This window comes from Ammospiza nelsoni, chromosome 2 (genome assembly GCF_027579445.1).
Source record: "Ammospiza nelsoni isolate bAmmNel1 chromosome 2, bAmmNel1.pri, whole genome shotgun sequence".
Lineage (NCBI taxonomy): Eukaryota > Metazoa > Chordata > Aves > Passeriformes > Passerellidae > Ammospiza > Ammospiza nelsoni.
In genome coordinates this window covers 117,379,096-117,392,483 of record NC_080634.1, presented here as the reverse complement: position 1 = coordinate 117,392,483, position 13,388 = coordinate 117,379,096, and the positions used below count along the sequence as shown (strand labels likewise).

Genomic DNA, 13,388 nt, shown 5'->3' with positions numbered 1-13,388 from the left:
AGGAAAAAATCAGTTTGGCTCAGTGAGTTCTTCTGGACTGGGGGTGACTTTTTGGGCAGCAGGGAGGAAAAGTCACATTGGGTTCCACAGTGTGATAAGGACCAGGTGTTGCCCTCTTGCTGTCCAAAACCAGCTTATCTTCACCATCTAGGTGGGAATTTTGGGTGGTTTTGAGACAGACTCACCTGTGTGGCTCTATGAGTTGTCATCCCACACCTCAGCTGGCTCAGTAGAATCTTGAAATCTTTTGGCTTTGGTCACACTAGAGGTTTTTCCTGCTTTGATTCACCTTTGAAAAGATCTCAAACCTCCTCAAAAAAGCAGGGCTGTGCTAAGGGATAGCTCCTGCCACTCCTCTTAGGTGTCCTTGGGTGATTTTCAGGCCACTGGCTGGCAAGGATGAAGAAATCTCCCTGCAGATCTGCTGGGATATTTTCAAGGAAGTGATAAAAAACCAAGTGAAGGAAGTTATTGAACAGTACACATAGTTAATGATGGTCTAGATGAGCAATAAAGCAAGGCAATATGAGGAAAATGTAAACAAGCCAGGGCTGAAGGGAAACAAAAGAAGTAAAAGTATCTTGCAGAGCAGTGAGAAAATCACTCTGAGACTGGATAAGCAGGGAGAAATCTGAGAGAAGATCAGGAAAGCAAAGTGCAGAGCAATGTTCTAAGGGTTAACTTCTCTGGAGATGCAGTTGGGCCAATAATACCAACAATTAGAGGGAAAAAAAAAATAAAGTGGTGAACCACACAGCCCAAAGGTGAAGTAAATATGGAAGAAATATTTTGAAGCCTGCCTTAGCCAGCTTTAGGAGATTGCAGTTCCTCCCTGCAATGCAAACACTGTGGACAGGTTTGAAAGGGCTCAGTTCCTCCAGCAGAAAACTCTGCTCCAAGAAGGAGTTAACAGAAGAGATCCTCCAAGAAGGGATAAATAGGACAGCTGGCCTTGAGGGACACAAACATCTGAAAAGGTGTATTGGAGCAAGTGGAGGTTGGAGGTAGCTGAGTAAAGAAAACAGTGGAATGAACCCCGAGGAAAAGAGTTCCTTTCATTCCAAGCAATCCAGAGGTATAATTCATTGTCCTGATGAAATCAATTGTCAACAGGCTGCACTCAAGACACAGAACAGGGGGAAGAGACAGAGTGGTTCAAATCAGGGAATGTTGCAGTGGCCAAGGTTTCAGAAGTCAGGGAATACATGGAAAAGTGTGGAGAGGGCAGGCACTCCCTGTGAGTCCTTTGTCAGTGATTCAGCTGAAATATGCTGTGGGAAGCAGAAGAAACACAGGAAAAAACATGAAATTGTAGAATGGTTTGGGTTGGAAGGGACCTTAAAAATCACCCAATGCCACCCTGGCCATGGCAGGGGCACCTCCCACTGTCCCAGTCTGCTCCAAGCCCCAGTGTCCAACCTGGCCTTGGGCACTGCCAGGGATGCAGGGATGGAATTCCATCCCAGCCCCTGACCACCCTGCCAGGGAACAACTCCTCATTGCCAACATCCCATCTAAACCTGCTGTCTTCCAGTTTGAAGCTGTTTAATCCACTGAGGAAAGATCTGCTTGAACTCTTACACCACAGAGCCATGGGGATTTATGGGGTTAAGCAATTGTTTCACATATTCAAACATTCCTAAATTTAGTGAATGGCAAACCAGTCTGATTTCACCATCATCCCTTTGGTTTCTATAAAAGCTGGATGTATTGCAGAACAAAGTCACTGCAAGTCTGATGTTAAGGTTCACATGCAGGTGCAATTGCAGATCTGCCAGACATTCTTAGGTTGCAAACAAACCTGGAGGAATTATTTAGCAATAATTGGCATGGGGATGCATTAGCTGCAGCTAGAAAAAGGAAGTTATAAAACAAGCAGATTGTTATATGAAATTTGTAAGCTTCGCCTTAGCTAGGCATTTTGTGGTGCTTGAGGTTAAAAGTGTGGCATTATAAGTGTTGTATTTCATGTCAGATATGAATGTATCAAGACAGAGCATGAACAGGGGGTTTTGTGGACTGAACAACATAGTCAATACAAGTAGATAATCAGGCTGCAGTTAGAACAATACTGGGTGTAAAAGACAATAATTGGCAAAGAAAAATGCTGGAAAGGAACTCTGAGGAGAAGGATTTGGGGTCCTGAGGGACAATGAGCTGTCCCTGGGCCAGCAGAGTGCAGAAGGCCTGGCGGGCATTGGGATGGGCACTGCCAGCAGGTCAGGGCTGACCCTGCCCCTGTGCCCAGCCCTGGGGGCACCTCTGGCTGCTGTGCCCAGCTCTGGCTCCTCAGCACAGCAGGGCCAGGAGCTCCTGGAGCTGAGCAAGGGCCTGGAGCAGCTCCGTGCCCAGGAAAGGCTGAGGGAGCTGGGGCTGCTCAGCCTGGAGAGGAGCCCCAGGGAGAGAGAGGGGCTGAGCCCTGCCTGGGCCTGCCTGGCCCTGTGTCTGTCCCTGGCTATCCCTGTGTCTGTCCTTGGCTGTCCCTGTGTCTGTCCCTGTGTCTGTCCCTGGCTGTCCCAGGAGCAGGGAGGTCATTCTGTCCCTGCACTGCTGAGGGCACACCTGGAGTGCTGTGCCCAGCTCTGGCCCCTCAGTTTGGGAAGGGCCTTGGGACACTGAGCACATCCAGAGGGGACAACGAGGCTGGAGAGGGGCTGGGAACACAAACCCTGTGAGGAAGCCCTGAGGGAGCTGGGGGTGCTCAGCCTGGAGAAAAGGAGACTCAGGGCTGCCCCCATCACTCTGCACAGCTCCTGAAAGGTGCCTGTGCTCACCTGGGGCTGGGCTCTTGCTCCAGCAGCACTGACACACCCAGAGCACACAGCCTCGAGCTGCACCAAGGGAAATACAGGGTGGAGAGCAGGGAAAAGGTTTTTGCAGCCAGGGTGAGAAAGTTCTGGAATGGCTGCCCGGGGAGGTGGTGAAGTCCCCATGCCTGGGTGTGTTTAACAAAGCCTGGATGTGGCACTGGGGGCCAGGGTTCAGTTGGGGCTGGGCTGGACTCGATGGTCTTAGAGGTCTCTTCCAACCCAGGGATTCTGGGATTCTGGGAATTCTGTGTCTGTCCCTGTGTCTGTCCCTGTGTGCAGAGCTCAGAGCAGGCCCAGGCTCTGCTCCAGGCCCAGCAATGGCCCCAGAGCCACGGGCAGGGCCTGAGCCCAGCAATTCCCCTCACAGGAGGCACAACTTCTGCCCTGGGCAGTGCCCAGCCCTGAGCAGAGCCCAGAGGGGCTCTGGGGGCTCCTCCTGGGGACATTCCAGAGCCATCTGTACCCAGCCCTGTGCCCTGTGCTCTGGGATGACCCTGCTGGAGCACGTGTCTCCAGATGAAGCTGTAGTCTGGATCACAGGCCAGACCTACTGGAACAAATCCATTTGCACTCCCAGAGACCTTTGGACAGCTCTAGTCTTTATTGGGGCCTGTAGGGAGACTGGCTTTTCCTGTCTGTACAGTAACTTTCAGACATATTTTCTGTGGATGATAAAATCAGGAGAATGTGTGGGGGTATATGAGGCCGCCTGGGTGTGATTTCCTAATAGCAGACATGGGGTTTTGTTCTGGGGCTGTTTGTGGCTTTGAGTGCTGCTCAGCATCTCAATCCTCATGCACTGGCTGTGGTCTGTGAAGCCCCTAGAGTGCATTTTCAGCCATGGGTACCTGCAGTTCAGCATCTATATCCATGTTTTAAAACTCTGCTTTTGAGTAGTGGAGAATATTTAATGCCCTTGACACTGACTAACCCAGCCTGTGGCAATGGATGTGAAAGTGCAACTCTTCAATTCTTAATTAACTGCTTGAGAAAATCAAGTGCTCCATGTTTGAAACATGCAGAGGGAAAAAACAGACCCAGCCTCCTCTCCTGGTATCTTGTATTTAACACCACTTTTCAATAGTTGTCCCTGAAACAGCTCCTGATATAAACACTGTGCAGTTAATTGTCATTAAAGGAGACTTTTGTATCTCTCAGTTAAATCTCTTTTCTTCACCTGCTGCCATTTGCAAGCCTAAACAGTTCTTGCAAACATTAAAATCAGGAGAGCTCTGATGTGTTTTTCATGCCTTTAATTTTCTCCTTCACATGATGGATGGTGGGATTTATTGTAGCTCAGAGGTACAAACCAGTTGTTATTTGATCTGCCCCAGGCAAGCCGCCCTGGCAACAGCCAAAAATAATAGCCATGGTCCCTGAAAAGATTCTGCCTAGAATTTCTGAAAGAATTCACCTTTGGGGCAGACAGCAAGCATGGAAAAATGCAGCCCCAAAGGTCAGCATTTTGCAATGCTCATGGCACATGAAAATAGGAGGTTGTGATGGAAACTGTGGTGCAATCCTTGTGACAATGGGTGCAGCCAGCATCCCTGTCTACCTTCCTCATGGAGCCATCACTTGCTTCCCCTCTTATATCATGGATTGGGATTTACTTCCTCTCAAAGCTGAGTTCTGCAGATGAACAATGAAAACTCTGCTTTTCTACAAAAATCTGATCTTGAAGTTGAGCCTTTTCAGCCCTGTCTGGACAAATGTTTGCCCTTGGTGTTTGGAAGATCACTTTCCATATCTCTTGTGCCACGATCTCTGTTGGTGATAGCAAACTTCAGGACAGTCTTGGTACACAGAGCCTGTACTGAAAACTCTGTGCCCTTCCCTTTATCACCCTCTTTTTGTGCACTTTCTGTAGAGTTCCATGCTCTGTCAACCTCAGGAGTTGTCTGTAGGCTCACTTCTTAATCCTCTTGGATAAAGTTTGGCAAAAGTACACACTGCAGTTCCTTTCATTCAAGCCAGAAGTTATTTTTCCAGGAAGACACGTTTAAAAATGCACAAAGGTACTCATTTAATTTGCTCTGCCTTTTTACTGCTGCTTCCTGAGAGGCCATCTAGTCTGGCTATCTGAAACCAGTAGCAGCAATGCCACATTTTTGTCCCAAATAGTCACAGCTCAAAGAAATTCAGTAAAGAAAGTTCCATAAAAAGGTATTTTTGCAAGGCTCTTATTGGTGCTCATGAAAAGAAGTTTCCAAATAAAATAAACCATTATTTTTCAAGTTATCCTAAAGCAAAGCTCCATTAAAATATCCCAGAAGTTTTAAAGGTAAGTAAAAAACCTGATCTGCTTGCTGGACACTGCTGAGAATTGGGCTTGAATTAGAGAATTAGAGAATTTTAGAGAATTAGAGATTGTGACCCCATGGTTGGAGAATGCAGAGTGGACTTAGCAGATTTAGTGATACAGACAAACTGAAATGTGATTAGGAGAGATTTTCTTTCCCACTGCTGTCCTCCAAAGGGTGCAACTGAAGATACATGAAATTGAAGATGGAAGATACATGAAATTGAGGATGGAAATTTCTCTTTGAGGATTGCTCCTTGAGTCACATCAACAGGAGGCATCCCGTGGTTGAGGAGCTGGGGTTTCCCAGCATTTCCCAAAAGGATTCCTGGTCATCAGGGCAGCTGTTAACTAGGGAAATTCACACTTGAGGAGAAACCATAGAACACCCAAGAGAGAGACCACCGTGGGTCGAGGGGAGGAAAATGACAGACCAGGCAAAGCTGCCTCTGTTTCTTGTGGTCAGTGGCTCTCACAGCTGGATTCTTCCAGCCCTGCCTCTCCATCATCCCCTGGAGCAGCTCTTTTAGGCCATAACCCTGGGTCACTGCTGGGGCCAGACACCCTGCTTGCAGCTGAGAGCAATACTGAGGATTATTGCAGAGTGTAGTCTTCCGTGAGCATGGATCCAATCCTACAGCAACAAATCCAACCTCATGTTACAGCTATGACCTGAGGGAGACTTGTCTGCTCTTGGAAGTGCTGCAGGAAGCAGCTTTGCCTGCTGGGAAGCTCCCAGTGATGTGAGCAGAGCTTCCCCGTGGGGATGTTCATGCATCCTGCTGGCTCATGATGTGGCAAACCAAGCATGCACCCACCACAGAGTATCACAAAGCAAAGATATGAGGACCAGTTCCAGAAATCTGAGGTGAATTTTTGCTGCTTTGGACATTTTGACCAGATTGGCAGGAGAGGGGAAATTAAAATCCCTCTTGGATCTGAAGCCCGTTGTCATTTTCACTCTGGTGTGGAAAGCCAGCTTGGATTTGAATTCTTGTTTGTGAATCTTCCCCTTCTCTGGGCAAGAACCAAAGCCAGAAGATGCTCGTTTCCACAGCCAGGGAGAAGGCAGCCAAATGTGCCTGGGAATGAGTGACTTTTCTCAGGAGCTTGTTTGTCCTCCAGAGCTTTCTGCTACCTGGAAATCCTTTTGCTATCTTGGGTGGCAACATATCAGTATTTCTGTCATCAAGAAGCAAAAATTCTGGGCAGAAACTTAAATTTGGAAGCTGTCAAAGTCCTTCCATCCCTCACAGGACAGCAGTGGAGCTGGGGGTCTGAAACCCTGAGCCAGCTGGATGAAGAACAACCACCTAATGTGAGCAGATAAGACACATCTCAACAACTGCAGCCTTCTCACATCCAAACTCGTTGGGATGAAGTTTTGGAAAGCTGTGCTAACACGGTTTCCACAGAGGTCACCGCTCGCTTAATTGAGAACAGAGCAGGGCTCTCCTCAGCCAGATCCTTCTGTGTGAAGCTCATCAAGCAGAACAAAATCCTGTTCCAATTATGTGCTTTCCATGTGCACAAAGCTCCCCCAGGAGCAGCAGTGTCAGCCACAACCTCTCATAATGCAAAGAGCACATTGTGGAGTGCTCGTACTCAAACCACGGCGTTAACCCGGAGCAGGCTGGGAAAATGGGCTGGGAATTCCTCAGGGTGGCCACTGCTGCAATGTCAACAAAGATGTGACAAAAGAAAAAAGGTGGAAAAATGTGTGTTGAGCATGCTGAGAGCACATGTAAGTGGGGAGAGTGTGGTGTTTGGTTTTTTGGAGTGTGAAGGTTCCTGTCCCCGTTAGTGTCCACAGACCCAGCGCAGGGAGGAGCTGGAGCTGCTGCAGAGCCCAGAGGAGGCTCCAGGATGAGCAGAGGATGGAGCAGCTCTGCTGGCAGGAAAGGCTGGCACAGCTGGCATTGCTCACCTGCACCGGAGAAGCTTTGGGCTGAGCTCAGGGTGGCCTTGCAGGGCCTGGAGGAGCCCCAGGAAAGCTGGAGAGAGACAATTGCCAGGGGATGCAGGGACAGCACACAGGGAATGGCTCCCAGTGCCAGAGGGCAGGGCTGGGTGGGATCTTGGCAATGAGGAATTGTTCCCTGGCAGGGTGGGCAGGGCTGGGATGGAATTCCATCCCTGCATCCCTGGCAGTGCCCAAGGCCAGGTTGGACACTGGGGCTGGAGCAGCCTGGGACAGTGGCAGGTGTCCCTGCCATGGCAGGGGTGGCACTGGGTGATTTTTAAGATCCCTTCCAACCCAAACCATTCTACAATTCCCTGAATTGCATTTCCTGCAGCACCTTCAGGCCCAATGTTTTACCTTTATTTAATGGGAATCTCCATAATGAATTGTAACCCTTTCAATTCTGTTTTTATCAAGAATTTCATCAGTAAGAATCAGGTGAGTAGTTTTATGAAGAGGTGAATACTCTAAAGCATGTGGGAAATGTACAAAAACTAGAGGACTGTCTTCAAACAATTGAATAAAACACAGAGTACATAAAGCACAAATATCTGTGTTTACCAAGACAAGGCTCAGCTTTACACATGGATTTAGTTGTGTAAAAGAACAAATACGGTGTTTAGCAGTTCTCAGGTGACAGCTCTGCCTGCTCAGGACATCCTGAACTTGTTTTGGGCAAGAACCATTTCTCTGGTTTTTATAACAATGCCAGTTTCTTTATATGCTGTATCTGATTTTTAACTCATAAATTGGGGATTCCCAGGAATAAGATAAAAGAGATAAGGCTTGAAGAATGGCTGTGGCTTTTTTCCTATGGACACTGCACACATCCTTCTGAGCTGGATCATGTTCCACATGAGAAGCCCAAAGCACTTTTTCAGTAAAATAACTGATTTTTAGATCAAGTTGCAGGTGCAGATTTGATGACTAGGGCTAACTTTTCTGCCAGGGATCCAGTTTTATTGTTTCTTTTCCTTACTTAACTTCATCCAGAGCCAACATAAAATCTGAAAATGCCCTGAGCAAGCCTCTTATCACCATGGGGTTTCCTGCTCAGCTTTATTGAATGGTGAAGTTTGGATCAGTATTTCAACATCTCTAGCCCACACTTTTGAACTCACTCTTGGTTGCTGAAAGGAAAAAGATTTATAAGCCCTGGTAAATCTGAAGGGGAAAAAAAGTGAATTTATGCATTTTGGAGGGTATGAACTGACAAATTAACTTCTTCTGGCCCACATCAGCAGCAATGTGGGAACAGCCCCAGAGCTTGTGGGGATAAGTGACACTTGTTTAAGGTGGAAAACTGCAAGGAAAGGTATTTGCATTTTTAAATCATGCACACAAAGCTTAAAAACTGAACAGCTGTGCATCTTTCAGAGCATATCCTCATATGATATTCCAAAGGCCTCTCACCCTACAGTGGATTTCATGGTCACCATGTTCCAAAAATCCTGATTTGGGGGATGTGTGGGAATAGCACATTATTCATTTATGATTAGGACAGTTTGTCAAACTTTACCCATAAGAAAGAAGGAGAAAGGCTTAATTGGGAATTTTTAATAATGTATAATCCCAGCTAAACATAATTTAACTGGATAGGGAAAGAGAAATCCTGGTGTAGGTGCTTCATGATGAAGCTCTGCAAACAGAACAGCTCATCTGAAAGCAGAAAAAGACCTTCACAGGCATTTTTATATATAAATATAAATATATTTATAGCTGTTGCCATCTCCCTCATGGTAAATATAGAGAGACACCAGTGCAACAGGTTCATGGATTCAGGGAACAATCCAAGTCGTGTGAAATTCTTTAGTCTCTGGCAAAGTGGAAAAAAAAAAATCACCTCTAAGCGTTGCCCTTTAAAATGCAAAACAGCTGCTGCCTACTGGCACTGCCTGAATGCTGCACTTGACAGCAGAATTCCAGCTCCTGCTTTTCTCTGGTCACATATCATGGCATTATTAATATCTGTTAATGGCATTTAGATCCCCCTTTAGCAGGGATTTGGCTCTGTGTTCCCTGGGAATTTGGGGTGGGATGGGTTTGGTTGGTGAAGGACTCATGCCAATGTCTGATGTTCTCCTTCTCCCAGGGGAAAGGGAAGAAAATTATCCAGGCACTGGGGGTGTGCCTGCAGGTGATGCTGAGCTCTCCTGCCCTGGAGCAGCTTGCTGGGATTTGGAATTCCCAGGAATTACAGTATAATCATATCCAGGGGCATCGCATGATGCTGCAGCATCTTCCCTTTCCCTGCTGCTGTTGGCACGCCCAGGGAACCCCATCAAATTCCAGTACCTGACTCCATCCTGCTCAAATCATCCCTGCCTGTGCTCCCTGCAACTGGGAGACAAAAGCACCCAGGCAAACCCAGAAAAAGCCATCAAAGAAAGGAGTGTTTGGATAAACACATTGGAAAATTTGGTGGTCAGGGATCTCAGCTGCTGCAGCTCAGTGTGTGACAACCATAACCTGAACTGATTTCAGATGAGTTTCAATCTCCCCTTTGCCAGCAGGAAAGGGGTAATCAATAATGTTGACTTTTTATCCTTCTTCCTCTTTTCTGAGCATTATACAACCTCTCATAACCTTATTTATTTAGGAAATAAGGCCTTTCAGGGACTTTGATCAGCCTGGCTGAAGTTTCTTCAAAGATTAACTGACTTCTTTAGAAGTAAATCAGCTTCCTCTGAAGCAGGTATTTGCTCACCACGTAGCTGGGTGTTGAGAGCTGTGCAGTTATAAAGTTTGCTGGGCTCAGCTGTAGATTTCCTTAACACACACTGCTGACATCACTGAGTCTCCTCTCGGACTCTTTTCTTTTTTTCTTTTTTTTTTTTTTTCCTCTCTTTCTCCCTCCCTCCCTCTCCTCCCTCCCTCTCTCCAGTTTCTTTATTCAGGTAATTCCAACTCAGGCTTATTTCAACTTGTTTTTGACTGACAGCGAGGGAAGGGAGACTCTCTGAGGGGTTTGTTTTGGGCTGGATTTTTGTTTGTTTTTTTTTCTTTAAATGCACACATGCTTTATTGAAAAGCAGCCCAACCTTCTATAAAAAAGATTGTTTGACTTGTCATGACGATAACATCTAGTAAGGAATCTGAACATTGCTCTTTTACAGGTAAGAGGTATTTGTCAAAAATCCATACATGTTTAGCAGTGCTTTGGGAGCTGTGTGGAGCTGGAAGCTAAGGAGTAGGTGCTTTTCCTATTTTTTTTCTATATTTTGGTAGTTTAAGGATTTAGAAACTGTGTGTAAGAGAAAAAATGTTTTTATAAAATTGTGCTTTTTTGTGGATTTTGACATAGAGGCAGCTCAACAATTAAGCAAAAGCTATCATGGTTTGGTCTTTCCACTGATGTAAAGCACTGAATGTGGGGTTTGTAATGCTTGGGGCTGGGATTTTTATATGTTGGGGAGGGGGACAGATGCTGAACCTGTCTTTGTCACTGTTTGCCTGCCAGAATTTTTTCCCTGTAGAAACCCAGAGTGCTGTTTAGAGTGTTGGAATCAGAACTTTCAGCCAGCTCTTGCTCTTTTTTCCAGTGCAGAAATCAGTTTTCATTGGCATGGTGGGAAAACCTGCCTGGAACTTTCTCCTGTCCCTGTCACCTTTATGTATAAGAAAAGAGAATGTCAGTTTTCTGTGGAAGGTGTAAAGAATGTAAACATGTCTGAGTTTGAGAACTTCAGGCATTGTCTTCCAACTTTTGCCTGTGTCTTCACACGACTTGTTTACGACAGCACTGGCTTTTCCTCATGATCACAATCAAAGCCCGTTGTGCAAATTCCCCTGTATTTTCTACTGCCTCCCTTTTTATTTTCACACTGGGATCGTGCTGCAATGAGAGTTACAGATAAAATCTCCTTTTCTCCATGAGGTGCTGGTTGTGAAGAAGAACAAAGCTGGCTTTCCTTTGTGAACCAGGAGTATCCACAGCACTTTTAAACTCACCTTGTTTCCTCCTATTCTGTATTTCGAGGCATTTCCAGGGTCTTTCTGATCACAGTGCCTGTGTATTTACCTACCAAGTCTGTATTCTTGTGATTTTTTTGTTTTTTAATTGAGGGGGAAGAAGATTTGCTGCTAAAGAAATGTCTTCTTTATTTCCCTGTTTGTAAAATGTCACAATGCTCTCTGCCCTCCCTAATAACCAGCTAACAGGAGGGAGGAAGCAAACCTGGAGTGTAACACGGTGCTGCCTGTACAGAACAAACTGGCATCACTTTTATAAAGCAGAGTTGTAGACCAGACCAAAAACTTCCCCAGGAATTTCAGCCCAGTAAATGAGGCATGGCCTAGAGACAAAAACAGCAGCAGATGACTTGGGCTTCAGTCTTCCAATGTACATACAATAATTCAGTCTGTTACTTTTTATAGAATTTCAAATGAAAGCAAATAGTTCTTTTTTATCCTGGCTCCTCATGCAATGAAGCAAACAAGCCATTAGCCCACAGCTAATGCTGCTAATTGCACCTGAATTTTTTATTGATTTATCCAGATTTCCTTTAAGCTGTCTGAAATATTATTTCTGCCTCCTGTCCTGTTTCCCTCTCCTCAGACACACAGTCCCCATAGACAGGCTGTGTTCTTTGGGAACAGGTGGAGACCAAGGCTGGGAAAGACCAAGAAGAACAGAAATGTTACTGTTTTACATGCTGAAGCTCAGAGCATTTTGAAATAAATTTTGATTCACTTTTCCTCAAGGAAAAACAAGGCAAGTTTTGGGGTGGTGCATTTTTGGTTTATTTGCTTGACAGAGGGAAAATTTAGAAATTTAGAAAATTTACCTTTAGAAAATTGTAAGTCTTTACCTGTATGAAAATTATAAAAATCATTGATTATTGCATGAAACAGTTAAAATCAACTTTGTCAATTTACTAGGAAGGAATTTACTAAATGCCAAATATCTGAAAGCTGAGCTGTCCTTAACCCCTTGGGGTGAGAGAAGTCATGAATGACTTGAGTGAATTATTACAGGCTTGAGCATCATTTCAGAATTCAGTGTGTCTGGATGTGTTTGTTAGTATGGCAAAGGGCTTGGAGTTAATATGGTAAAGAGCTTGGTGTTAATATGGTAAAAGGCTTAGTGTTAATATGGTATAAAGTGGAAAAGAATTGGGTCTTAACATGGTAAAGGGCTTGGTGGTAATATGTTAAAGAGTTTGGTGTTAATATGACAAAGAACTTGGAGTTAATATGGCAAAGAACTTGATGTTAATATGGAAAAGATCTTGGTGGTAATATGGTAAAAAGCTTGGTGTTAATGTGGCAAAAAGTTTGGTGTAAATATGGTGAGGAACTTGATGTTAATATGGCAAAGAATTTGGTGGTAATAGGGTAAAGAGTTTGGTGTTAATGTGGAAAAGAATTTGGTGTTAATATGGAAAAGAACTTGGTGCTAACATGGTAAAGAACTTGATGTTAATATGGAAAAGATCTTGGTGGTAATATGGCAAAAAGCTTTGTGTTAATATGGCAAAGACCTTGGTGCTAATGTGGCAAAGAGTTTGGTTTTAATATGGCAAGGAACTTGATGTCAATATGGCAAGGGGCTTGGATTTAATATGGCAAAGGGCTTGGAGTTAATATGGCAAATAACTTGATGTTAATGTGATAAATGGCTTGGTGGTAATATGGTAAAGATTTTGGTGTTAATATGGAATAAAACTTGGTGGTAATAGGGTAAAGAGTGTGGTGTTAATGTGGAAAAAAGCTTGGTGTTAATATGGAAAAGAAGTTGGTGGTAATAGAGTAAAGAGTTTGGTGTTGATGTGGAAAAGAATTTGGCAAAAATCATGTGCATGTTCCTGGAGTCAGCAGGGGAGAAGCAGTCCCCAAGGACTGGCTGTGCATGAGCTGAAGCTCCTGCTCACTCTGCCAGTCTGTGCTGTGAAATGCACGTGGATCCATCCCCAACCAGAGCCCCTCTGCCTCCTCCCAAGAGCAGGAAAATGTCCTGTATGCCCAGGGTAGGGAATTGCCTTTGTGTGGCCAGCACACCCTGGGGTTCACAGCAAGGCAGAGCTCATGGCCGGGCAGAAAGGGAACGAGATTGGACAGCAGTGAAGCTTTAGGTGTTGTCACCCTTCACAAGACAAATATTGCTTGGACATGAAGAGGGATTTTTGGGATAATCCTGCAGTTCTGGGATAAATCTGCAGAGTTTTGGGACCTCTGCAGTTCTCTGCACTGGGGAAAAAGGAGTTTGGCAAATTTCATCTTCCAGCAGAGCCTTCTGCAAAATTTCTGCTGCCTCTGGTGAAAGTAAAGTGCTGGGACAAGGTTGGTCCCATCTAAAATCATATTTGGCTCC

General features: G+C 45.2%; 1 protein-coding gene across 2 annotated transcripts in view; it reads left to right on the top strand.

Annotated features, from left to right (window-relative positions):
* Window positions 1-13,388, top strand: part of KCNJ15 (potassium inwardly rectifying channel subfamily J member 15) — a 34,933-nt gene that overhangs the window by 1,887 nt on the left and 19,658 nt on the right. Inside the window, exon 1 of one of the 2 annotated variants that reach the window (XM_059466816.1) lies at window positions 9,975-10,191. The exons of the other annotated variant lie outside the window; for it this stretch is intronic. The gene's annotated coding sequence lies outside the window, so the exon portion shown is untranslated. Of the gene's footprint in view, window positions 1-9,974; window positions 10,192-13,388 lie in introns of those variants that run through there. 2 annotated transcript variants of the gene reach the window in all.